Source organism: Malaclemys terrapin, chromosome 6 (genome assembly GCF_027887155.1).
Source record: "Malaclemys terrapin pileata isolate rMalTer1 chromosome 6, rMalTer1.hap1, whole genome shotgun sequence".
Taxonomy (NCBI): Eukaryota; Metazoa; Chordata; order Testudines; family Emydidae; genus Malaclemys; species Malaclemys terrapin.
This window is the reverse complement of record NC_071510.1, coordinates 116,626,120-116,650,932: the sequence shown is the minus strand read 5'-3', so window position 1 is coordinate 116,650,932 and position 24,813 is coordinate 116,626,120. Positions and strand designations below refer to the sequence as shown.

Below are 24,813 nucleotides of genomic sequence, written 5' to 3'. Positions count from 1 at the left end.
GGGAAGCGGTAGATATGGTATATCTTGACTTTAGTAAGGCTTTTGATACTGTCTCGCATGACCTTCTCATAAACAAACTAGGGAAATGCAACCTAGATGGAGCTTCTATAAGGTGGGTGCATAACTGGTTGGAAAATCGTTCCCAGAGAGTAGTTATCAGTGGGTCACAGTCGTGCTGGAAGGGGTCCCACAGAGATCGGTTCTGGGTCTGGTTCTGTTCAATATCTTCATCAAATGATTTAGATAATGGCATAGAGAGTATAGTAATAAAGTTTGCAGATGATACCAAGCTGGGAAGGGTTGCAAGTGTTTTGGAGGATAGTATTAAAATTCAAAATGATCTGGACAAACTGGAGAAATGGTCTGAAGTAAACAGGATGAAATTCAATAAGGACAAATGCAAAGTATTCAACTTAGGAAGAAACAATCAGTTGCACACATACAAAATGGGAAATGACTGCCTAGGAAGGAGTACTATGGAAAGGGATCTGGGGGTCATAGTGTATCACAAGCTAAATATGAGTCAACAGTGTAACGCTGTTGCAAAAAAAAGGAAACCTCATTAGGATGTTAGTAGGAGTGCTGTAAGTAAGACACAAGTATTTCTTCCACTCTAGTCTGCGCTGATTAGGCCTCAACTGGAGTATTTTGTCCCATTCTGGGCACCACATTTCAGGAAAGATGTGGACAAATTGGAGAGAGTCCAGAGAAGAGCAACAAAAATGATTAAAAGTCTAGAAAACATGACCTATGAGGGAAGATTGAAAAAAACTGGGTTTGTTTAGTCTGGAGAAGAGAAGACTGAGAGGGGACATAATAACTGTTTTCAACTAATAAAAGGTTGTTACAAGGAGGAGGGAGAAAAATTGCTGTTCTTAACCTCTGAGGATAGGACAAGAAGCAGTGGGCTTAAATTGCAGCAAGGGAGGTTTAGGTTGGACATTAGGAAAAACTTCCTAACTGTCAGAGAGGTTAAGCGCTGGAATAAATTGCCTAGGGAGGGGGATTTTTAAGAGCACGTTGGACAAACACCTGTCATGGATAGTCTAGATAATATTTAGTCCTGCCTTGAGTGCAGGGGACTGGACTAGATGACCGCTCAAGGTCCCTTCCAGTTCTATGAATCTATGATTCTATCATAAGCATATGTGACTTCTAGTTAAGCCAAAGGGCACAGTGCAGGTCTCTCGGACTGCTGGGGTGAAATCCAGACCCCACTGAAGCCACTTGGAGTATTGCAACTGAGTTCAGCAGAGCCAGGATTTTACCCCTGAACTATTAGAATGAACCTGTCCATGTGGGGATCTCTTATAGGGACATGACTCACAGACATGGCTTCTGTTTAGTCTCCCTTTTGGGGAGTGGTAGATGGCTCTGGGAACCACTGATTTGATGGCCAGAGCCAATGGGATTTGTGAGATTAAAACATTCTCTGTATTTTAGATTCTGATGCCAGGGCAAAACCCAGGGGACAGACTGGGATTATAGCTCCCAAATTCAACTCCTCTGGATGCATTACAGACTGCATGCAGCTTGGGGGCAGAACTAAACCCATCATTTGCTGGTAGCAAGGTAATACCCCACCTCCTAAAGTTTTTTTCTGCCTCCTCAGTGGTTGCAGCCCTCCCAGCGGCTGAGCTTTTCATAGGGAAATTCCAAACTCCATTTCAAATTCTTAGACGAACAATTCTTCTCAATAATTTGCCTTTTGGGGAGATTGTATCCTCAGCTCTGCTTCCTCTTCTGAGGCATGGGCAGTCGCTGGTGCTCTGAAGGCTTCAGGGAGAGAGCTAGGCTGAGAGAAGTAAGAGGCAAAAGGAGGGGATTGTGTCCCCTCCCCTCTACTCCCTCCCCATGAGCGTCTTGTTGAGACATTGGGCCAATTCTGTGGGCAGTCTCTCTCCCAACTCACACCTGATGGGGTTACCTAGATACCCTTCCCCCTGGCAGGAAAGGGGGCAGGCAGGATTGGGAAAGAACAGACTCCAGAGCAAGCAGCCCCACAATCTCCACAATGGGAGTGAAGCCAAAATGGCAGCACCCCGGTGTGGTTGCACCTGGGTCCCAGCCATGCTTCACAATATGGAGCACAGCCACCTCCTCCCCGTCCGCTTCCCCACGAGTTGTGAATGGAGGGCACTGGGCACAGTACGGACACTGCAAATGGCAGTAAGGAGTCTTCATGTCCAGCTCCCTTCCCTTGCTGTGACCTCAGCCCCCTACTGATATACCAGGATTAGGAACTTCAGGAAAGAAAAATACCTATCTGGCTCTTGTGAATCCCATGCAACAAAGGGTTGTGATTCTGGGGACTTGAGACCCAGAATCCCAGACCCATACTTGAGACCCAGAAAGGGCCTATGTGGGAGAGGGACACAAATAGTTCCAGCCTGTTTTAGGACAGGGAGAGGGCTCTGAAAATATTTCAAGTGGCTTACAATCTCTGAACCCAATTTCATTTCCACATCTAAAGGAGGATTATGGGGACAAGCTCCCATAAATAACTGAATAATAAAACTAGCTCTGTTTCCTCTGCTCTCCTCCCTGGAATGCAGCAGGGCAACTGATTCTCAGCACCTGGTTCCCTGGCTCAGGAGAAGAGTGCAGCATGGTGGATCAATACGGAAAAGAATAGGCCATAAACATACTGATTCCTCTAGGCATGCATGCATGCCTCTCACCACAAATAGAATTGTTCCTCCTTAGGGAAGGAAGGCCAGTGGTCAAAATCAGCGTTAGATAATCAAATATTTACAATATATCTAAAATACTCTACACATAGTGGCATTAGGGAAGAAGGAAATTTACCTTTTTCTGAACAATTTTTCTGATCACGGTTCTCTACAGAGAAAGCTGAAGCAAACACACAGTTACATATTTCCTGGAATATCTTGGATTTAGGACAGACACAGACATATGATACCTGGGAAGTCAATTATAGGCCTGAGTTGAGAATGAATACTATCAGATATAAGGTTTTATCTCAGAAGAATGTGCACAAATATGAAGATGGCCATAATGTAATACAAGTAGTATCACTGAGATGGAAATCCAGTTCATATTGGAGCCTATTGGGAATTCTAAACTCATATACAGGCATGATTCAATGATCCAGATTTTATATGATACCTATTCAGTAATTCCATATAATCCATCTACATCTCTCCCTATTTCATCTGTTGGCAGAGATCTAGCTTCAGTTATATATTCTCTGCTTCTACAACAGCTAATTTTGTGCCAATATTTAAAAAGGGTAAACAGAGTGACCAGGTAATTATAGACCTGTCAGTCTGACATAGATCCCAGGCAAGATAATGGAGTGGCTGATATGGAACATGATGAATAAAGGGGTAGTAATTAGTGCCAATCCATATGGGATTTTGGAAAATAGATCCTCTCAAACGAACTTGATTTCCTTTTTTTTTTATTAGATTACCAATTTGGCTGATAAAAGTTAATAGTGTTGATATAATATATTTAGACCTCTTTAAGGCATTTGACTGGGATACTGCACAATATTTTGATTTTAAAAAGTAGCATGATATAAAATTAACATGGCACACTTTAAATAGATTTAAAACTGGCTAACTGATAGGTCTCAAAATATAATTGTAAACAGGGAATAGTCATTGAGCCGGTGTGTTTCTGGTGGGGTCCTGCAGGGGTGTGCTCCTGGCCCTATGCTATTTACTATTTTTATCAAGGTCTGGAAGAAAACATAAAATTATCCTAGATAAAATTAACAGATGACTCAAAAAATGGGTCAATGATAAATAATGATAAATAATGAAGAGGACAGGTCTTGTGGATACAGAGCAATCTGAAGTGGGTAGTAAGTGGGGTGTAAGCAAACAATATACATTTTAATATAGTATATGTATAGATCTACAAAGGAAGTAGACCCTACTTACAGGATGGGGGAATTCTATCCTGGGAAGCAGAGAGTCTGAAAAAGATTTGCAGATGATAGTGCATAGGCAGCTGAACCTGAGCCAGTGGGGCCAAAAGGGCTAATGTAATCCTGGGATGCATAAACAGGGGAATCTCAAGTAGGAGTAGGGAGGTTATTTTATCTCTGTGTTTGGCACTGGTGGACTGCTGCTGGAATACTGTTCCCAGTTCTGATGCCCACAGTTTAAGAAGGGTGTTGATAAATTGGAGAAGGTTCAGAGAGGAGCCACAAGAATAGTTAAAAGATTAGAAAACGTGGCTTATTGTGCTAGACACAAATAGGTAACCTTCTTTTTGTTCAATCTATTTTGTTTAAGGGGTGATGTGATTCATGTCTATCAGTGTCTACATGGGGAGAAAATATTGGATAATGGGCTCTTCAGTCTAGCCGTGAAAGGTATGACATGATGCAATGGCTGGAAGTTAAAGCTAGACAAATTTGGACTGGAAATAAGATTTACATTTTTAACAGTGAGGATAATTAGCCATTGTAACGACTTATCCAGCGTCATAGAGGATTCTCCATCAGTGGCAAATTTAAATTCAAGATTGGATGTTTATCTAAAAGATATACTCCTGGGCCACCGAGGAAGCAGCATCCAACAATTTCTTGGAGTGTTAGGCACTGCGGGAAATACTACCCGAAGAGGCCAGAGAGACGGAATCCTGCAGCCCCCTGATTAGTCCACACCAACTATTTAAATTAGGACATTGTCCCACAGAGTTGTCCAAGCAGGAATGAAGACTCTGGCTTGCTACAGATCTTGTCTTCGCCCCATCTCGCTCCTGACATTGATTCCAGCTTGGATTGACGTTGGTATTCATCTCCTGCCTCAGCTTAGTAACTAGTCTTGACTCCTGCCTTTGACCCCAGCCCAATGAAGAGTACCGGCCCAGCTGCCTCTGCCCCAGCCAGCTGGACCGGTACTCTTCACAAGCGGGAGACAAACAGCATCAAGATCTACATGGCTCAGGTTGGATTAACAGGGTGGCTTCTGCACCCAGAAATATCTCACTCATCATAAGTAATTTGGTGGGCTGGTGATCAACTTCTTTGCAACTAGAAACAGAAAATAAAATGCCCTGTGGCCTTTCTGTGTGTCAGGGCTCAGGATCTTAGGCAGTGAATGGCATCTTGTGAAGCTGGGCAAAGTCCCTGCTACATCTTCTAATCTTTTCCACTGCTCCACAGGACAATACAAAACATCGGCATGAGATGCATCATATGCCTTTTTGGATGTAGCGTCCATGATACTCAGGCTTGATTAGCTTGGCCCTGGATCTTCAGATGCCTCTGTCTTACAGAGCTTGGCTATTGCAAAACCAGTCTTCCACCCAGTAGCAGGGAGGTTTACAGTGAATACTTGCATGAAGTGGTGATTACTCTCATAGAGCCTAACAGAGAAGTCAACATATAGAACTTATTCTATTGGCTGGTTAAGCCAGTGAAACATATCCTTGAGTGGCCATAGCCCAGGAAGGCTTGGTTGTGGGTATATAATAGTGTCCAAGTGAAAAGATCAAGCCTTTATAGTATAAAGTTCTCAGCATGTTCAAGAAAAGGAAGTTTTTTGTACAAATGTCAATATCAAATGCTTTCTTGGTCATCAACCTTATTCCAGCCCTAGGGAATAGAACATGTCCTTGGAACCTCATTCTGCTCTTTACAGCACTACCTAGGTTGAACCCCTGCAGGGGCTGTTATGTTCTCTATCCATTGGAGTAGGCCTTTCATGGGCTACAATTTTCATTCCGTTTTTTTTTTTATTTGAAGTTGGGAGCTTTCTCTAATGAGGCCCTGTATTGGACTTTTAATTCAGATAGGTAGTCCTCACAACTTTCATAACATATATTCCTTAAATAAATGCAAGAAATATTCCTTCTATTCAGCATTGAAGTCCAGTCTTTAGTAGCACATTGACAATCTCAGGGCAGAGTAGTAGTTTCTCCAGTATTGAGATCTGCTAGATGGCCATTTGTTCACCAAATTCTGAAAATTGGTCATCCAGTCTTAGCCAACATCATTCCCCCCCCTTTTGGCAGAGTTTTTCTCCATGCATGGTAACCATATTTAAAAGATGATTTTGCTTCCCACTCTTGAGGCACATTGGCACAAAAATTAATGTTAATGGCTCAAAGATAGGAAAACTTATCCATGCTTATCTGAAAATTGCCTTTTTTCAGGTAATAAAGGTCCACAGATCTGGCCAACCCTGGAGACCAGTGGATTATGCAGAATAGAGATGAAAACTGGCATCCGAAGATTAGGGTTAGTTGTCATTTGGTGGAATTTACCATGTTCTGCAGTAGGAGAAATTTTTGTGGTTTTCCTCAAAGTATATGTAACACACTTTCTTAAGTTACAGATTTTATTTGAATTATTCTGATTGTAGAAACTTTCTCAACGGGAAGATACATTGGGGGCAGGGCATTCCCCTGCTGCCAGTTACTGACAGGTCTGACTGGCCCCAAGCTGCAAGCAGGTGGAAGTTCCCATTGAAATGGATCTATAAGCCTCATTGCTTGAAGAAAGGGAATTTTTAGTTAAGCATGGATAAATACTCTTATTCTTTTGCTTTGAAAGTGGGGATGGGAAGCAAAACAAAATTTAACACCTTTAATCCACTTATCCACCAAAGAGCACAAATTAATTTAACAGAGGGTCCTGTGGCACCTTTGAGACTAACAGAAGTATAGGGAGCATAAGCTTTCGTGGGTAAGAACCTCACTTCTTCAGATGTCTTGCATCTGAAGAAGTGAGGTTCTTACCCACGAAAGCTTATGCTCCCTATACTTCTGTTAGTCTCAAAGGTGCCACAGGACCCTCTGTTGCTTTTTACAGATTCAGACTAACACGGCTACCCCTCTGATACTTGACAAATTAATTTATATCATTAAACCTATAACTCAAATTATTCTTGTGGCATGATCAGTAATCCTCTAAATAAACAAGACACTACTGAAAAAAATAGGTAGAAACAAGGTGTGTTCCTCTAAAATCAGAATGGGGGGGGGGAATTCAAAAGAAGAAACATTTTGTTTTGGAAAGGTCTTCCCTTTAGTCTTCTAAGAGAGTACTAAAAACTTGGCGAGAGAGACTCTCGGTCAAATTCAGCCTGTAGATATGTGCTTCCAGCCCTCATTGATTTCAGTGCAGGCACAACTCGGAGAGCAGTATCTGGCCATAGAAAGATAGGTCTTCCTTTACACTTTTGAATTCCACCTTCTAAAACAATGTTCCTGATCCTCACTAGCAATATGGGAAATGGATAGTTTGGATAAAATGCGAGCTGTCTCAGGCCATCATCCAAAACCCAAACTGAAGCCAGATATTTTCTGATGTCTGGAAAATTCAGTTTACTTTGAGCTCTTGCACTTCCTGATTCCATGTGGGACCAGAAGCAGTAGTGCCAAAATCCTTGGAGAATGGGTATTCTCACGGAATTTCCAACCTCACTGAAGCTAAGGAGAAGTGGAAATTTCACAACAAATCCTGTTCTCAGTATTTTCAGTGCTGGGTCAACATGGCTGAATTTGGGATAAACATCAATAAATTCAGTGATGGTGTTGCCCAGGGTTTAGCAAGGGGAATCCTGTAAATATCCCTCTGAACCTATGGTAAATCCCATGTACCTGATGTGTTTGTGATGGCAGAGAGGAGAGCGGAGGGACGGGAGAATCTATTCATTTATTTTCCCATTTAAACTCAAAATGTGCTGTCATTACCGTGACCAAAGACAGAGACACCAAGTTCAACTCTTATTCATGATACCAAATAGATAAGGATGTCTGGGAGTGTCCTCCCATGAGAATATTTTTGACAATACCTGCCAGTTGGTGCAATCTGGTTTATTCCAAAGGCAAAACATTTTCTCTTGCAACGTATTATTATGAGCATCTGGGGTAAGTCATCTTTGGCAGGTATGGGATGATGTAGTAGTAGCCAACCTTGCCTTCAGTTTGGAGGCAGGATTTCAAAAAGAGAGCCACTAGCCTCTGCTATCAGACTCCAAGACATCACTGGATTAAATTTGGGATGAACTTTGGAACTACTATTTGCTTATCTGAGCAAAGGCTTTTTAACCAAACTAACACCCTTTCATTATCTCACTTCTTCCTTTGTTTTACGAATAGTCAACACACATTTCCCCCAAAGAATGCTTATTCCCGATGTACAGACCTAACCTTTAATTAAAATGCACCCCTTTACTTCAGATTCCACAAACATAACCTCAACCAGACACTTTGGACAGACACTACAAGACTGCAAAAAACAAGAGAGATGCTCACATCACCAGATATACTCCTCTAATCAATATAGAGAAAAGAATCTTCTTGTACACAGAAAAGAATCATATGATACAAAATCATTCCCAAACTCATCCCTGGTGTAAATTGATTGGTCCAGTTGGTTTTTTGAGAAGCCCGAACCCTGCTGAAGTGCAATGATTTTTTTCCCCAGTGCATAAGTTGTGTAGTTAATTGTCTGAAAGCATTAGTTTTCCTTTTGTAAATAATAACCCTGCATTGTCCTTAGGGGCAGATGACATTGATGGGTCTAGTGTTACCTATCCTGGAGTCTTCTCTTTTGTCTCACACAGCTTACCTCTGCTGAATTACAGTGCAGAATTCCCCCCCCTTCCCTCCCCCCAAAATCACACACAATGTGCTGCACCAAGGATGAAAAAAACTTGCAACCTGTTCTTATTTAATGAAAAATAGTGTTAATTTGCCTTTGGGTGATCAGCTCCATGTGCACACTTGTACCTATGGGGGGGATGGGGGAGGAGGGTGAATGCACCATAAATGTAAGGGCAATATGAGAGAGATTTTTTTTAAAAAGTTGCTGTTCCTGTTGAAGTAATAAGACACACTCTGAATTGCACGAAGGGCTAAGATATGCTTTGATGGTTGTTAAGTAACTTCTGCATTAAAAGACCGGAGATTAGAACTTCACATCTGCTTAAGCACCACTTAACCCCACAGCACTGGCAGAAGGTATTCTCATAAAAGTGGAATTACTGTCCCAGTTGAACAAAAGTCATCGCTATTAGGCTAAATTGGTCCCCTGGGGTGCTACAGGAATCTGTTCTTGGCCTAGTTCTATTCAATATGTTTATCAATGATCTGGAAGAAAATATAAAATCATTGTTGGTAGAGTTTGCAAATGACACCAAAATTGGTGGAGTGGTAAATAATGATGGCGAGTGGTCTGGGCTCACTTGAACAACATGCATTTTAATACAGCTAAATAGAACTAGAAGCCAAGATATAGGATAAGGGACTTAAAAAAAAAAAAGACTCAGCGTAAGACTGAAGATAGGGGAGATGCCAGCCTCAGCCCAAACAACATACTGATATGGAAATGATTGCTTTGGACTTTTTTTCAATGCTGTATTTTGCATTCCTATCATTGGAGCATTAATATTTTGTAATGGAACAGTTAGGTCAACTCAGCTGAATTATTCTCAGCATAGAATCATAGAATATCAGGGTTGGAAGGGACCTCAGGAGGTCATCTAGTCCAACCCCCTGCTCAAAGCAGGACCAACCCCAACTAAATCATCCCAGCCAGGGCTTTTGTCAAACAGGGCCTTAAAAACCTCAAAGGATGAAGATTCCACCACCTCCCTAGGTAACACATTCCAGTGCTTCACCACCCTCCTAGTGAAATAGTGTTTCCTAATATCCAACCTAGACCTCCCCCACTGCAACTTGAGACCATTGTTCCTTGTTCTGTCATCTGCCACCACTGAGAACAGTTGAGCTCCATCCTCTTTGGAACCCCCCTTCAGGTAATTGAAGGCTGCTATCAAATCCCCCCTCACTCTTCTCTTCTGTAGACAAAATAACCCCAGTTCTCTCAACCTCTCCTTGTAAGTCATGTGCCCCAACCCCCTAAGCATTTTCATTGCCCTTTGCTGGACTCGTTCCAATTTGTCCAAATCCTTTCTGTAGTGGGGGGACCAAAACTGGATGCAATACTCCAGTGTGATTATTCCCCGAATAGAGGGGAATAATCACTTCCCTCGATCTGCATACTGTCTCTATATTGCTCTTCATCTCAATACAATGTTAGAAAGCAATTTCCCACTCTCCCTTGCCTCCCAAGCATGTTGGGGTTTGTGAAGTTTGCAAATACAAAAAATCTTATTTTTTATGGCCTGGTCCAATTGCCAAACTCTTTTCTTCACTACACATGAGGGATTTTGCACTTTTTAAACTTAGCTGTCACTAATGATGTGTTTGAAATTTACTGTGTGTAAATATTTAATGTTCAGTCCAGTGTAGCCAAGTCTTGCAATTTGATTACCGGGTTTGCAATATTTGGTGTTTTACTTAAATCCCCAGCTTCTGGATTCAAGTAACTGTTAGTTTATGTTGGAGGAAGCGATGAGATTCTAGCCCTCATGGTTGAGGAGTCTAAGTGCACCTCACTGGCTCAGAAACCAGACAACAAATAAAAAGAACCCAAGTTTTATTATTTGGCTTAAAATCATCAGATTATTTTTTTTAATCTCATGATTTTGGGGGCCTCGCTGTAACGAAGTGGGAATTTTCTGTAATATATTGACACCAATCTGTGTGTCAGTTTCCCTCAAATTTTGCAAGGCTTTGATGTGGGGAGGGTAAAAAGATAGTTATGTTCTCAGGGTAGGCAAGAGATACAGGTATGAATGCCACCTTGGTGTCTGAGCCTGAATGGGTTATTGAAAAAAGACTGGTTGAGGCTGACCCCATAGCAACAGAGAATCTGGGACAACAATGACAAATCCAGTCACCAGGACACTGACGCCAAGCAACCATAGAGAGATGGATTTCCCCCCTCTCTTAGCAGGAAGGTGGAGCAACATCCCCCAGCTAGAGAACAAAGGACAGAGGTGTGAGATAGGGAGGATAAGGGTTGGCTACTGGAAAGAGTCAGGACTCTCACATGGAATTTGATGAAGTAGGTCAGACTGAGAGACAATGAACATGTGGGTTCACTACAGCTTGGCACGGCTCTGGACTAACCAGAATGGTTTATGTGCTTATACCGTCTATCCTCTATGCTAACCTCAGGACTTCCTATGCTGTGTTCCAGTTGATTAATAAATCCTACAATTTTGACAATGCTATTTGAGTGTCATTGAAAAGGCTTGGTGAGGTGCATTAATCCCTGATGAGTATACAAGTCTACTACCAGGAGCCTGTCTCATTCGGACTAGCTGGGCAAGGTTTGAAGCAGGGGTGCTCAAGGTATGAAGCAGAAGGTGGCGAGGCCATGTGGCGAGGCCATGTGGCTCCCTGGGGAAAGAGAGAGACCCCTTAGGGATCTAGTACACTGGAAAAGTTCCTCCTAGAGACTGTTCCAAAACTAGGGCCTGTCACTGATCCTTGTGATACTTGCACATAATTTTTAAACTCTGTGTTTGCAGTCATGTAATTTGTACTGTAATTTGTCAGTCATGGCATTCTTTACTAAGTATACAGAAATACTGCAAGTATTGTGGTATTACTTAGAGTAATAAAATAAAATGTCAACAGTTCAATGGACAACTGTGATTTTAGTTCATGGAGAAAAAATGAAAGCAGCAAGACCCAAGAAATAAATACTAAAAATAAAATTATTGACCCTAAACATTTTATTCACATTTGGTTATACCTTAAGCAGGAAACATAATACAAAGAGTGAAGAGGAATTCTGCTCTGTTTCACTCTGTGTGTATAGCACACAATGATGAGTATATTGGCAATGTATACCATGGTAAACAATGCAGTATAAGAATTTGAAAGGACAGGTTTGCACGTATTTGAATGCTCAAGAATGCCGAGAACTGTTCAAGAGAAGCTTTTTGAATAAAGAGCAGCAAAGTCGCAAGGTGCAGAGTGATAATTCAGTGCCTCACACACATTTTGTGAAGCTTAACGTGTGTTTTTAATGTGCTAGACAAGTGAGAAGTGTTTTATTGAGGCCAATAAGTGGAAAAAGTAGGAATAGAATTCTGGAGTTATTGCTCATTCTCCTAGGCCATATGGGTGAGCTGGTTAGGAGGAGGTATTAGATTTCAAAAATACCAATCTTCTTCTCATAAGTCATGCTTTTGCTCAAATTTTCTAGGAAAATTCACCTTTATGGAAGAGGCCAAACAGGGATAATTTCAACCCAAAAGCTGATTGTTTCAGAAAGGTTTAAGTGTGTGTGAAAATGGGATTGTAATGATCATAGATACTGTTATCTTAACAGGTGTCTGACAGTAGCTGCTTTATTTATGTGCCTTGTTTTGGAACCTAATCCTCCAACTCACATACTCAATAAGCAATTTTTACTCATATGAGTAAGCCAAGATCTGAGTGCAGGGTACAGAATCCTCATCAGGGTTCTGGTATGTTGATTTTTTTTTAGTGTTGCTAGTAGAAAATTTGACTAAATACTTTAAATTATAAAAAAGTAAAATCAGGATTTTGACTTCACTGAAGGATCATTTAGGAGAGGCTGTCTGTTATCCCAGGGGGAGACAGGCTTTTTTGCTCTTTACCCATAGTGGACTGAAATTTATGGAAGCACAACACAGAACAATAAATCCATATTATTAGCATGATGTAGTTTCATTTTTTTTCCAGTATGAAAGTCTCTTTTATGTGACATACCCATTAATTGTATAAAGGTTTTGTATTTCCAAGCTAGCTTTAAGCTAAGCTTTAACAAAACAGTGTCCTGAATTTCAGTCCTGGCTGTAAATAACCATCCATTCATAAATGTATATTTTTTTCCAGACATGGTATAAAATTTTATAGGTAGAAAAGTAGTCTGTGATACTTAGAGAATATAATGGGATGCTGTTCTCAATAGGCCAATATATTGGCTACACAACATGTAACATACCAATATCACTGTGTATAGCATATATGCAGATGGATGGGGAAATAAATACAGATACAGGCATATATACCTAGTCAATGTGTCACTTTCCACATAGAACTGGTATAAGTAAAATAACAGGAGTAATAGAGCTGTAAGAGCAATAACAAATAGCTACCAAGAAACTTCTGATTTTTCCTTGTCTGCTCAAAACCCCTTGGCTTATTGCCAGATTAAGGTTTTTCTTCTTTATTAAATAAATTCAGTTTCCTGTGATCAGTTTGGATAGGATTGATTTTTGTGTTTAAGGTATTCGATGCACAGATTTAGGTCAGAAGAAGGGCAATAATAGTATCATGTAATTTGCCTCTGAATGTATTTGAAATGCAATTTGTTATTTGAAGACCCATTGTACAGGATGAACTTCATGAGATCTAACTAGATTGAGGATGATCTCACTAGATTGAAGATTGTCAGTAGGTGGGGAATAGATTAGTTTACAGATCTGGGAATAGAGACAAGAGTGGACTAGTTCTTTTCACTTTAAATCAATTTGGGACAATATGCTTGGAAAGCAGTCAAAAAGAATACCTGCTGTATTAGAGTGGCCTTTGCTTTCCAATGGCAAAGCTATTTTACACCACAATGACACTACAGATTTAATAATGAAAATTGTTGGGTGCTAAAAGATAAAAAAAATATTTCTTCTGTCATAGGAGAGCTAAAAAATCAGAAATACCAGGTTAGATGCTGAGAAGTGCACAGGTGAGGCATGTAAAGAGGTGTGAAAAGATTGCATAAAGCTCATCTTCACCCTTCTCCAATCCTGGACCCTGGATTCTGTTGTACAGATGGGATCTTCTGGGTATAAAGAAGCCCATGCACCTTTGTTTGTCATACATTCACTGAAGGTGGAGGGAGGAGGAGTGGTATTGGAGCTGTTACTTCAGCTGTTCAAGACTCATAGCCACTTGTGCCAGATTCGGGGCTAGGTTGTGTCAGGGAGGCAGCGCACAGTGTTTACCTGCAACATGTAATGTGGGCAAGTAGCTGTCCAACAATTGTCCAGAATTAGGCAGGATTGCCAGATGTTTAGAAAAGGGGACTGTGTGTAAGGGTTTCTGAGGATGTCCTCTCCCTCCTGTTATGGACTCTTTATTTTGCAGTGTAAAGGAGCCAGAAAAACCCAGGGTCCAGCTCGGAGCAAATTCTCCCTGTGCAGGGAGACAGCTATAGGCAGTTTTAGAAGGCTCCCTACACAAGTTCTATTGTAAGGGGCAGGACCAGGGATAGGAGGGGCAAAGTCATAGTGGACACAGCTATAGCTACGAAAGGTGCAACAGAAACAATTGTGAGCCAGATCAGCTGGATGAAAGAATTAAATAGAATAATGCAAGTGATAACTGGGAACAGTTTAAATATATTTTACTAGATGCTCAAAAAGCCAAAATTGAGAGAGATTACATTGGTTAGAAAACAAGTCTGGCTGGGACGGGAAGTAGAAACTGTGTGTGTGTGTGTGTGTGTGTGTGTGTGTGTTTGATATATATTGAATACAAAAAAGGGAAATTTTATAGTGATTAATATAAATTAGATGCTAGGAATTGCAGAAAAATGATAAGAGAAGCATAAGACAAAACCAGTGGCCAGCAGGGTTAAGGACAATGATTGTTTCAAGTATATTAGGAACAAAAGAGATCCCAACAACAGTACTTTTCCATTGCTACCTAAAAATGGTACAATTTTCAATATTAATGCAGAGAAGGTAGAAGTGTTCAACAAATATTTCTGTTCTGTGTTTGGGGAAAATAGTCTTAAAGTCGCAATTCGGCAACAAAAAACCTTCCAAAACAGACTCCAATGAGAAACTACAGAACTGGAATTAATTTGCAAACTGGACACCATTAAATTAGGCTTGAATAAAGACTGAGAGTGGATGGGTCATTACACAAAATAAAAACTATTTCCCCATGCTAATTTCCCCTCTACTGTTACTCTCACAATCTTGTCAGCTGTTGGAAATGGGCCATCCTGATTATCACTACAAAAGTTTTTTTTTCTCCTGCTGATAATAGCCCACCGTCATTGATTAGTCTCCTTAGAGTTGGTATGGCAACACCCATTTTTTCAAGTTTCTATCTATCTATCTGTCTATCTATCTATCTCTTCCTACTGTATTTTCCACTGCATGCATCTGAAGTGGGCTTTAGCCCATGAAAGCTTATGCCCAAATACATTTGTTAGTCTCTAAGGTGCCACAAGTACTCCTCGTTCTTAATGTTGTGTCAGTATTTTTAAAAGATAGAGGATTAGGTAGGTAATTATAGACCCGTCAGCCTGACACTGAACTTGGGAAAAATAAGGAATAGTTCATACAGGGGTCAATCAAGAATTAAAGGAGGGTAATGTTATTAATGCCAATCAACATGGATTTATAGAAGACAGAAGTTGTCAAACTAACTTTATCTTTTTGATGTGATTTCTTTGCTTGATCAAGGTAATGGTGTTGATGTAATATACTTAGTCTTCTGCAAACCGTTTGATTTGGTACCACATGACAGTTGGATTACGAAACTAGAACAATACAAAATCAATATGGCACACATTAAATGGATTAAGAACTGGCTAACTGATAGGTCTCAAAATGTAATTGTAAATGGGGAATCATCATTGAGCAGATGTGTTCTAGTGGAGTCCAGCAGGGATGGGTTTTGGCCCTGTGCTATTTAACATTTTTTGTTAATGGAATCAAACATAAAATCATACTGATAAAGCTTCCAGATGGAGGTAAGGTGGGTCTGAGCAAACAATACATATTTCAAAATGGCCAAATGTAGAGTCATACATTTAGGAACAAAGAATGCAGACTATTCTTACAGGATGAGGGGACTCCTTGGAAGCAGTGACTATGAAAAAGACTTGGGGGTAATGGTAATCATGAACTTCCAGTGTGGGCCTGTGGCCAAAAGAGCTAATGCAATCCCTGAATGTATAAACAGAGCAATATTGAGTGGGCTTAAAGGAATTATGTAGGGTTACATTAATATTTTCTTGACTATGTGGATTCATAATTTATTAAGGATATGGGCTAATTTAGCTATATTACAGTTCCTCATTCTGTAACATTTTGCCACTGACAATTAAATCACAGCGGAAAAAGCTTTTCCAAAACAACAGTTTTCTTGACAAAATTCTGGTACATTTAATTAAAAAAAAAAACCCTCCATCTAAATAGCTAAAAGTAATAACCCCAATAATAAAATGTTCATTATTTCAAAGGCTTGTAAATATTTTTATTCCCATCAAAAGTCAGGAAAACTGAAGGTGCAAGGTCACACAGCAAGGCAGCCGCAAAGCTAACTCCTAATCCTATATTCCAACCATTAGTTGACTGCCTCGCTTGCAAACTGTAAATGTATTTTGCAAATATTGTAGCAAGAAGAATGTCTTGATGGGTGTCAGTACAAATGTTACAATACAAATCTTTTTACCTCTTTATTGCTTATCCACATAGGCTCATATGACGTTCTATAGCTCTGCTAAGCCAGGCCTGAGTTTCCTTTGGGGGGAGAGGGGGAAGCAAAATCCCAAACACATTACTACATTGTGGTTATACACTTTAATGCATTCTGTATATTGACAGATCAGTATCATTTTAATGACAGATTTCTCTATCGTTGTTCACACATAACCTTTGCTTTTTCGGTAGGATTAACTATGCAGCCTCTAGGCGTGATGGTAAGATCAGGTCAGGGAATTGGTTTGTCCTTGTCTCTGTAACAGGAGAGAGCAAAATTGGGTTTTAGTAAGTATGAATCTTTATCTCTTCTAATCAAATTTAGAAATGTGACTATGAGCACTTATAGACATTAATGTCATATTAAAGGAATCTGTTCTGCAGTTTGCAATAGAAAAACTGCTGCAATAATAAAATAACATTATACTGGCCTGATATACAGTATTAGCAAATATGTTCAGCAAAATTCATATATATGATATGATAGTTTTCTTTCAGCTGAACAACTCTTACTAATGGACTGTAGTGGAAAAGTAATTGAGTACAAGAAGAGACTGTGTATTGCAGGCCAGCAAAATAGGTCATCGTATGGAACCAGTCCGCATTTTCATAGTAATCTACAGCATAGCTCAAATGCAGTAATGACAGTCTCTATCTCCTGCCAGGCACTCTCCATTTCTGTAATGCTGAATGAGCCAAATTCCCTGTAACTTCCCTTTGTTATTCCTTCTTGGGGAGGCTCACGGGGTGGGATATTAAACAGAATTTGAATTATTCTTGTCTGAATTACAATTGATATGAGATTAAATGCATCACAACCCTTATTTATAAGATATGATACAGACATAATATATACCCCTGGTTTGATTAAAGGACTAATCAGTAAACAATAATGAATAATAACAATAAATTATGATGAGGGGCACTAGCCTGAGAGTGGGGAGACCAGAGTTTAATTCCCTGCCAGATTTCCTGTTTGACTTTGGATAAGTCACTTAATCTCTCTGGGTCTCAGGTCCTCATCTGTGAAATGGGGATAAAAGTACTTCCTAAATTAATCTTTGTATCCATCTCCAATGCAGAGGATGTGAGGGAGATTCCCATACATGAGCCATTCTTTTTAGGTGACAAATCTGAGGAACTGTCCCAGTCTGAGGTGTCAGTAGAGATTTTGGAAGAAATTGATAAATTAAACAGTAAGAAGTCAGCAGGACCAGATGGTATTCATCCGAGAGTTCTGAAGGAACTGAAATATGAAATTGCAAACTACTAGCTGTGGTATGTAACTTATCACTTAAATCAGCTTCTGTACCAGCTGACTGAAGGGTAGCTAATATGATACGAATTTTAAAAAAAGGCTCCAGAGGTGATCCTGGCAAGTACATGTCAGTAGCCTATCTTCAGTACTAGGCAAATTGGTTAAAACTATATTAAAGAATAGAATTATCAGGCACATAGATGAACACAATATGTTGGGGGAGAGTCCACAGGGCTTTTCTAAAGGGAAATCATGCCTCACGAATCTAGTAGAATTCTTTGAGGAGGTCAACAAGTGTGTGGACAAGGATGATCCAGTGGATATAGTGTACTTGGACTTTTCAGAAAGCCTTTGACAAGGTCCCTCACCAAAGGCTCTTAATCAAAGTAAGCAGTCATGGGATAAGAGGGAAGGTCCTCTGATGGATCAGTAACTGATTAAAAGACAGGAAACAAAGGGTAGGAATAAATGGTCAGTTTTCAGAATGGAGAGAGGTAAATAGTGGTGTCCCCCAGGGATCTGTACTAGGACCAGTGATATTCAACATATTCATAAAAGATCTGGAAAAAGGGGTCAACAGTGAGATGGCAAAATGTACAGATGATACAAAATTACTCAGAATAACTGAGTCCAAAGCAGACTGTGAGGAGTTATAATGGGATCTCACAAAACTGAGTGACTGGGCAACAAAATGGCAGATGAAATTCAATGTTGATAAATGCAAAATAATGTACATTTGAATACATAATCCAAGCTATACATTCAAAATGATGGGGGTCTAAATTAGCCATTACCACTCAAGAAAGAGACCTTGGAGTCATTGTGGATAGCTCTCTGAAAACACCTGGTTTATGTGCAGTGCCAGTCAAAAAAGTTAACAAAAAGTTAGGAACTGTTAGGAAATTGATAGATAGTATGACAGTAAATATCATTATGCCTTTATATAAATCCATGGTATGAGTACAAATTGAAATTCTAGTGCAATTCTAGTCGCTGCAACTCAAAAAAGATATATTAGAATTGGAAAATGTACAGAGAAGGGCAACAAAAATGATTAAGGTTTTGAAACAGCTTCCATTTGAGGAGAGATTAAAGAAGACTGGGACTTTTCAGCTTGGAATAGAGAGACCACTAAGGGGGGATATGATAAAGGTCTATAAAATCATGAATTGTCTGGGGAAGTGAATAAGGAAGTGTTATTTACCCCTTCACATAACACAAGACCCAGGGGTCACCCAATTAAGTGAATTGGCAGCAGGTTTAAAACAAACCAAAGGAAGTTCTTGTTCACACAACACACAGTCAACCTGTGGAACTCATTGCCAGGGGATGTTGTGAAGGCCAAAAGTGTAACTGGGTTCAAAAAAGAATTGGATAAGTCCATGGAGGATAGGTCTATCAATGGCTATTAGCCAAGATGCTACCCTCTCCTTTGTGTATACCTAAACTTCCAATTGCCAGAAGCTGGGAGTGGATGACAGGATGGATCACTCAATAATTGCCCTGTTCTGTTTATTCCCTCTGAAGCATTTGGCATTGACCTCTGTCAAAGACAGGATACAGGGCAAGATGGACCATTGGCCTGTATGGCCATTCTTATGTAAGGACAGAATCAAGCTATTGGTGTTTAAGCCTGGGGCCTCCAGATTCACTGATAGAACATGCCTAATTGCTCCCTGCCATAATATTTGCTATCCCAGCTCTACTAACTGGTTGAGGCAGAACAGGACTATGGGTTGTCTGTACTAGGTTCTCAAGAACCTTGTGTGTCAGAGTACAATGTCTGTAAAGGATGCTGAAGGGGCAGGGTGAATTATTTTTTGACCACTTCCCTTCTCCTTTAGGCATAGTTGAGTGTTATTACAGTATTTAGTTTCTATTTCTTTTATTATGACGTTTTCTTTTTCTTACCTTTTTTCTTCTCTCTTCATGTATAGAGTGTGAATATGACAAGTACAAGTGACAAATTGCATACAGTTTGGGCAAAAATATGGGAAATGAATTTGTAATATTTTTATTGCTATTTTACTTTCTTATGGCTAAGCAAAAATGTAATCCAGTAAACTTTCATAATCAATATTTTTTTCACTAAATATCACTAATAAAATCATATTGGACCATAATCTCAGCTGGTGAAATTGACGTAGTTCTTCTGACTTCATTGGACCTTTTATATCAGCTGAGGATCTGTCCAATCAAACATAAAAAAGTAACAGTAATAAATACGCTAATTGTTAAGTAATCAGTGTGTGTTAAAAACTGTTCTTCCTTTCACGGCACAGAAAAAGTTTGTATAACACCCTGATGTGTGTGATTTTCAGAAGCCTGTAGTTGCATTATTTTAGGTTAAAATTGACATTCTTTTTCACATTCCAGTTAACCAGCATATGTGAGTTTTGACAGTGGTTTTTGGGGATTATATGTCAGGTTTGATACCCTGAGATAGCAGATCAATTCTTTTTTCCAAATATTGATGGTGGGACTAGCATTCAATACCCAAAATGACAGATTTGCTCAGCAATTAACAAAATGTATCCCTCTTGTCTTAAAATTTATTATAGCCTTTATACAGCTGGCATTAGGAAGGGCTAAGATCCTGATTCTGTGAAGTGCTGATCACCTTTGGGGAAACATTGAACACATTCAACTCCTAATGATGTATACGGGAGATGAGAGCACAGTCATCAACTTCCAGGAGGTCCTCAGCACCTTACAGGGTCTTGCCCCACTTTTTGCTGGAGTTCCTACCATTTCTAAGTAGACCAGAGATTCTGTTCTTCCCTTTGCTTTTCAGAAAATTGCAGGTGATTTCCTCATCCTTTCTTTTTGTAACTGATTTTCTATTAAGATCTTTATGTACCATTCTGCTACAGTCTCTGATCATGCTCTGCACTCCCTCACTCAGGTAGAGCTTTCATTCAATTCTGCTGATGTTTCAAGAATGACTCATTTAGAATTTGTATCTGCTTTTGAAGTGGACTTCCAAATGAAATACGGGCATGTAGATAATGCTGCCTTTCCAACTAGCATTTCTGTGGCTCAGCAGGAAAGAAAAGTTCAGATAGAGGTCTGGCCTTGCACTTGTAAGGTCTAAGTGGGGCAATGTATTGTAATGGTGTTTGTTACCATACAGCACAGTACCTCCTCCTTGTGCCAGGCAATTTGTGCATTAATAAGTAGAAGCAGCTAAGGGTACATCTACACTACAGGGGGGAGTCGATTTAAGATACGCAAATTCAGCTACGTGAATAGCGTAGCTGAATTCGACGTATCGCAGCCGACTTACCCTGTTGTGAGGACGGTGGCAAAATCGACTTCTGCGGCTTTCTGTCGGCGGCGCTTACTACCACCTCCGCTGGTGGAGTAAGAGCGCCGATTCGGGGATCGATTGTCGCGTCCCAACGGGACGCGATAAATCGATCCCCGAGAGGTCGATTTCTACCCGCCGATTCAGGCGGGTAGTATAGACCTAGCCTAAGTGACAGAGAGAAAGAGAGGGAGCTGGGCTGAGTCTGAGGCACCACACTGCAAATTTAGAAACTACTGGAGATTTTAAAAAAAGCAGTCCTGCTAGGAAATAGGTGATCAGAGGGTGAGGGAAGTCAGACAAATGAGGCTTGGATGAATGTAAAGAGCAAATTTTGGAGGGAAAAAAAGCAGAAGCATGATTATGCAACAGTATTATACATATGTGTACTGAGAAACTGCGTGATTGCCTGTGCTGGTTGCCATTTGCCCATACAGTTATGTTGTTTACATGTGCTAATGCAGGTGGGCACATGTGCTCAAGCATCAAGCCTCCTTTTTTAAAATTCTGGTCTAAAGAAGATTTGAAAAAATAAGTAAGTTTCCTTGCAACTTAGATTTTCGTGTCTATCTTAATTATTTCATCTAAATAGTTTAAGCTATGATTTGAAATTATCATCAAAGAAAGGCTCAATCCATTTCAGATTTAGATGAAATTTGGCAAATTCACATTCAGATAAGCATTTTCAAATTTAAAAAGTCACTAATCTAGCTGTATCATTTTTATTAGGGTTTCCATTAAAGTATGTGTATCTGATACACTTCAGCTGTATCAAAAATTTGGCCAGGCAAAACTGAAGCAATAGAGAAACAGGTGAAATAACTAGGGCTGTTGATTAACCACGGTTAACTAACGTGATTAACTAAAAAAAATTAATTGTGATTAAAAATATTGATTGTGATTAATCACAGTTTTAATCACACTGTTAAACAATAGAATAATAATTGAAATGTATTAAATATTTTTGGATGATTTCCTACATTTTCAAATATTTTGATTTAATTACACAGACTACAAAGTGTACAGTGCTTACGTTATATTATTATTTTTATTACAAATATTTGCTTTGTAAAAATGATAAAAGAAATAGTATTTTTCAATTTACCTCATATAGGTACTGTAGTGAAATCTCTTTATTGTGAAAGTGCAATTTACAAATGTAGATTTTTTTTTTGTTACATAACTGCAATCCAAAACAAAAATAATGTAAAACTTTAGAGCCTACAAGTCTACTTAGTCCTACTTCTTGTTCAGCCAATCACTCGACAAACAAGTTAGTTTACATTTACAGGAGATAATGCTGCCTGCTTCTTATTTACATCACCTGAAAGTGAGAACAGGTGTTTGCATGGCACTTTTGTAGCCGGCATTACGTGCTGGATATGCTAAACCAGGGGCATATCGTTTGGTACGGCAACGTTTGGCACGCGGCTCGCCAGGGTAAGCACCCTGGTGGGCCGAGCCAGTTTATTTACCTGCTGTCGCGGCAGGTTCGGCCGATCACGGCCCCCACTCACCGCGGTTTGCCGTCCCGGGCCAAGGGGGGCGGCGAGAAGCGGCGCAGGCGAGGGATGTGCTGGCCGTGGCTTCCCGCCACCCCTATTGGCCCGGGACGGTGAACTGTGGCCAGTGGGGGCTGCGATCGGCCAAACCTGCCATGTCAGCAAGTAAATAAACTGGCCCGGCCCACCAGGGTGCTTACCCTGGCGAGCCGTGTGCCAAACGTTGCCAACCCCTGTGCTAAACATTCGTATGCCTCTGCATGCTTCAGCCACCATTCCAGAGGACATGTTTCCATGCTGACTATGCTTGTTAAAAAAATAATGCATTAATTAAATTTATGACTGAACTCCTTGGGGGAGAATTGTATGTTTCCTGCTGTTTTACCTATATTCTACCACTTATTTCATGTTATAACAGTCTCAGATGATGACCCAGCACATGTTGTTCATTTTAAGAACACTTTCACAGCAGATTTGACAAAATGCAAAGAAGGTACCAATGTGATATTTCTAAAGATAGCTACAGCACTTGACCCAAGGTTTAAGAATCTGAAGTGCCTTCCAAAATTTGAGAGGGACAAAGTGTGGAGCATGCTTTCAGAAGTCTTAAAAGCACAACACTCTGATGTGGAAACTACAGAACCTGAACCACCAAAAAGGAAAATCAACCTTCTGCTGGTGGCATCTGACTCAGATGATGAAAATGCATCAGTCCACACTGCTTTCGATCGTTACCTAGAAGAACCCATCATCAGCATGGATGTATTCGTGTGGAGCCCCGGGCCCTTTAAATCCCCACCCGAGCCACGCTGCCAGAGCTCCAGCGGTGATTTAAAGGGACCAGGGCTCCCCACAGCAGCTGGAACCCCGGGCCCTTTAAATCCCTCTTGGGCCTCTGGCAGCTGGGCTCGGACGGTGATTTAAAGGGCCAGAGGCTCCAGCCACTGTGGGGAGCCACAGGCCCTTTAAAACCCCGCCTGAGCCCCGCTGCCAGAGCTCCAGTGATGATTGAAAGGGCCTGGAGCTCCCTGCAGCAGCTGGAGCACCGGGCCCTTTAAATCACCGCTGAGGAAGCCGGTCCAATCCGGCACAGTGAGAAGGTGAGATTTTTTTGGTTCCCGAGGACTGCGTTATATCGGGCTAGAGGTGTATTTCTTTTGTTTTTTTACAGTGCAAATATTCGTAATAAAAAATAAATTGAGCAATGTACACTTCATATTCTCTATTGTAATTGAAATAAAAATATTTGTAAATGTAAAAAGCATCCAAAAATATTTAAATAAGTGGTTTTCTATAATTGTTTAACAGCATGATTAATCGTGTGATAAATCATGATAATTTTTTTTAATTGCTTGACAGCCCGAGAAATAACAGATTATAAAATTTCACTATGGTTTTTTGTTTTGTTTTTTTTTTTACATAAAACTATGTCCTGCTTCATTGATTACCTCCAGTTGATAATGTCTTGATCTGAAAAAGGAGGATGCTGTTATCTGGATACATTTTTTTAAGACTGGCTAAACAAGAAGTTAAATAGCCATTATTACATTTAACATTGTCCCTAGATTCTGATGGAATAAAAGATATTTAATTATCACTGTAATATAGGAATATATCAAACAGCTTCTTTCCAAATATACAGGAGAAATATTTATTGAATACTTCTGCCTTTTCTGCATCATGATGCATAATTTTATCATCCTTGAGTGTTATTCAGACCTGTAATAATGCTAGGCTTTAATTTATTCTTGATCTATTTAAAGAATTATTTCTTATTGTCCTTAACCTTACTGGCTGAAAAAAAATATATTGACACCTTCAGTGTCATTTTTGCATTTCCTAACTCCTAGTTTGTATTCATTGCTATCAGCTTCCCCACTTTTTAATTTGTTTTCTGTATATTAGTTTTTACTGCTGCCTTTATCTCCGCTCTTAATCAGGACTTTTTTAACCAAAGAAACCCTCTTTCATGGTAGCAGAATAGTGGGTTTTTCTGAGCATCTAATAAAGAAGTCACAATTCCCAATTGGCATGCAAATTTTTATGTTCAAATATTGTCTCTTATTCAATTCTGTTCACAATTGTTTTTAGCTTTGGAAAATTGGCCTTTTTAAAGCAGCATATAGATTTTTACTTCTGTATAGCCACTGTATATTTGTTACGCCTTCTAAGGTAGTGATCTTATAGGCCATTTTGCTCATCTAATCCAACTTCCAGCATAATGCAGCTCATAGAATTTCACAAAGTAAATCCTGTGCTGTGTACCTTGGAAGGCTGGGTATATGGTAGACATGGAGCAACAGATCAGCCAGTGCATACAAATAAATAAAATTTCTAGCTATATGTTTGGTAAAACAGAGCCATTACTTTGGACCTGATCGTGAGAGATGCTAAGTACTATGGCTTCCTGCTAACTTAAGTGAGATTTGCAGGTGT

General features: G+C 40.0%; 1 protein-coding gene across 1 annotated transcript in view; it reads left to right on the top strand.

Annotated features, from left to right (window-relative positions):
- Nucleotides 1–24,813, top strand: part of DCC (DCC netrin 1 receptor) — a 943,937-nt gene that overhangs the window by 434,316 nt on the left and 484,808 nt on the right. The gene's annotated exons all lie outside the window — the stretch shown is intronic.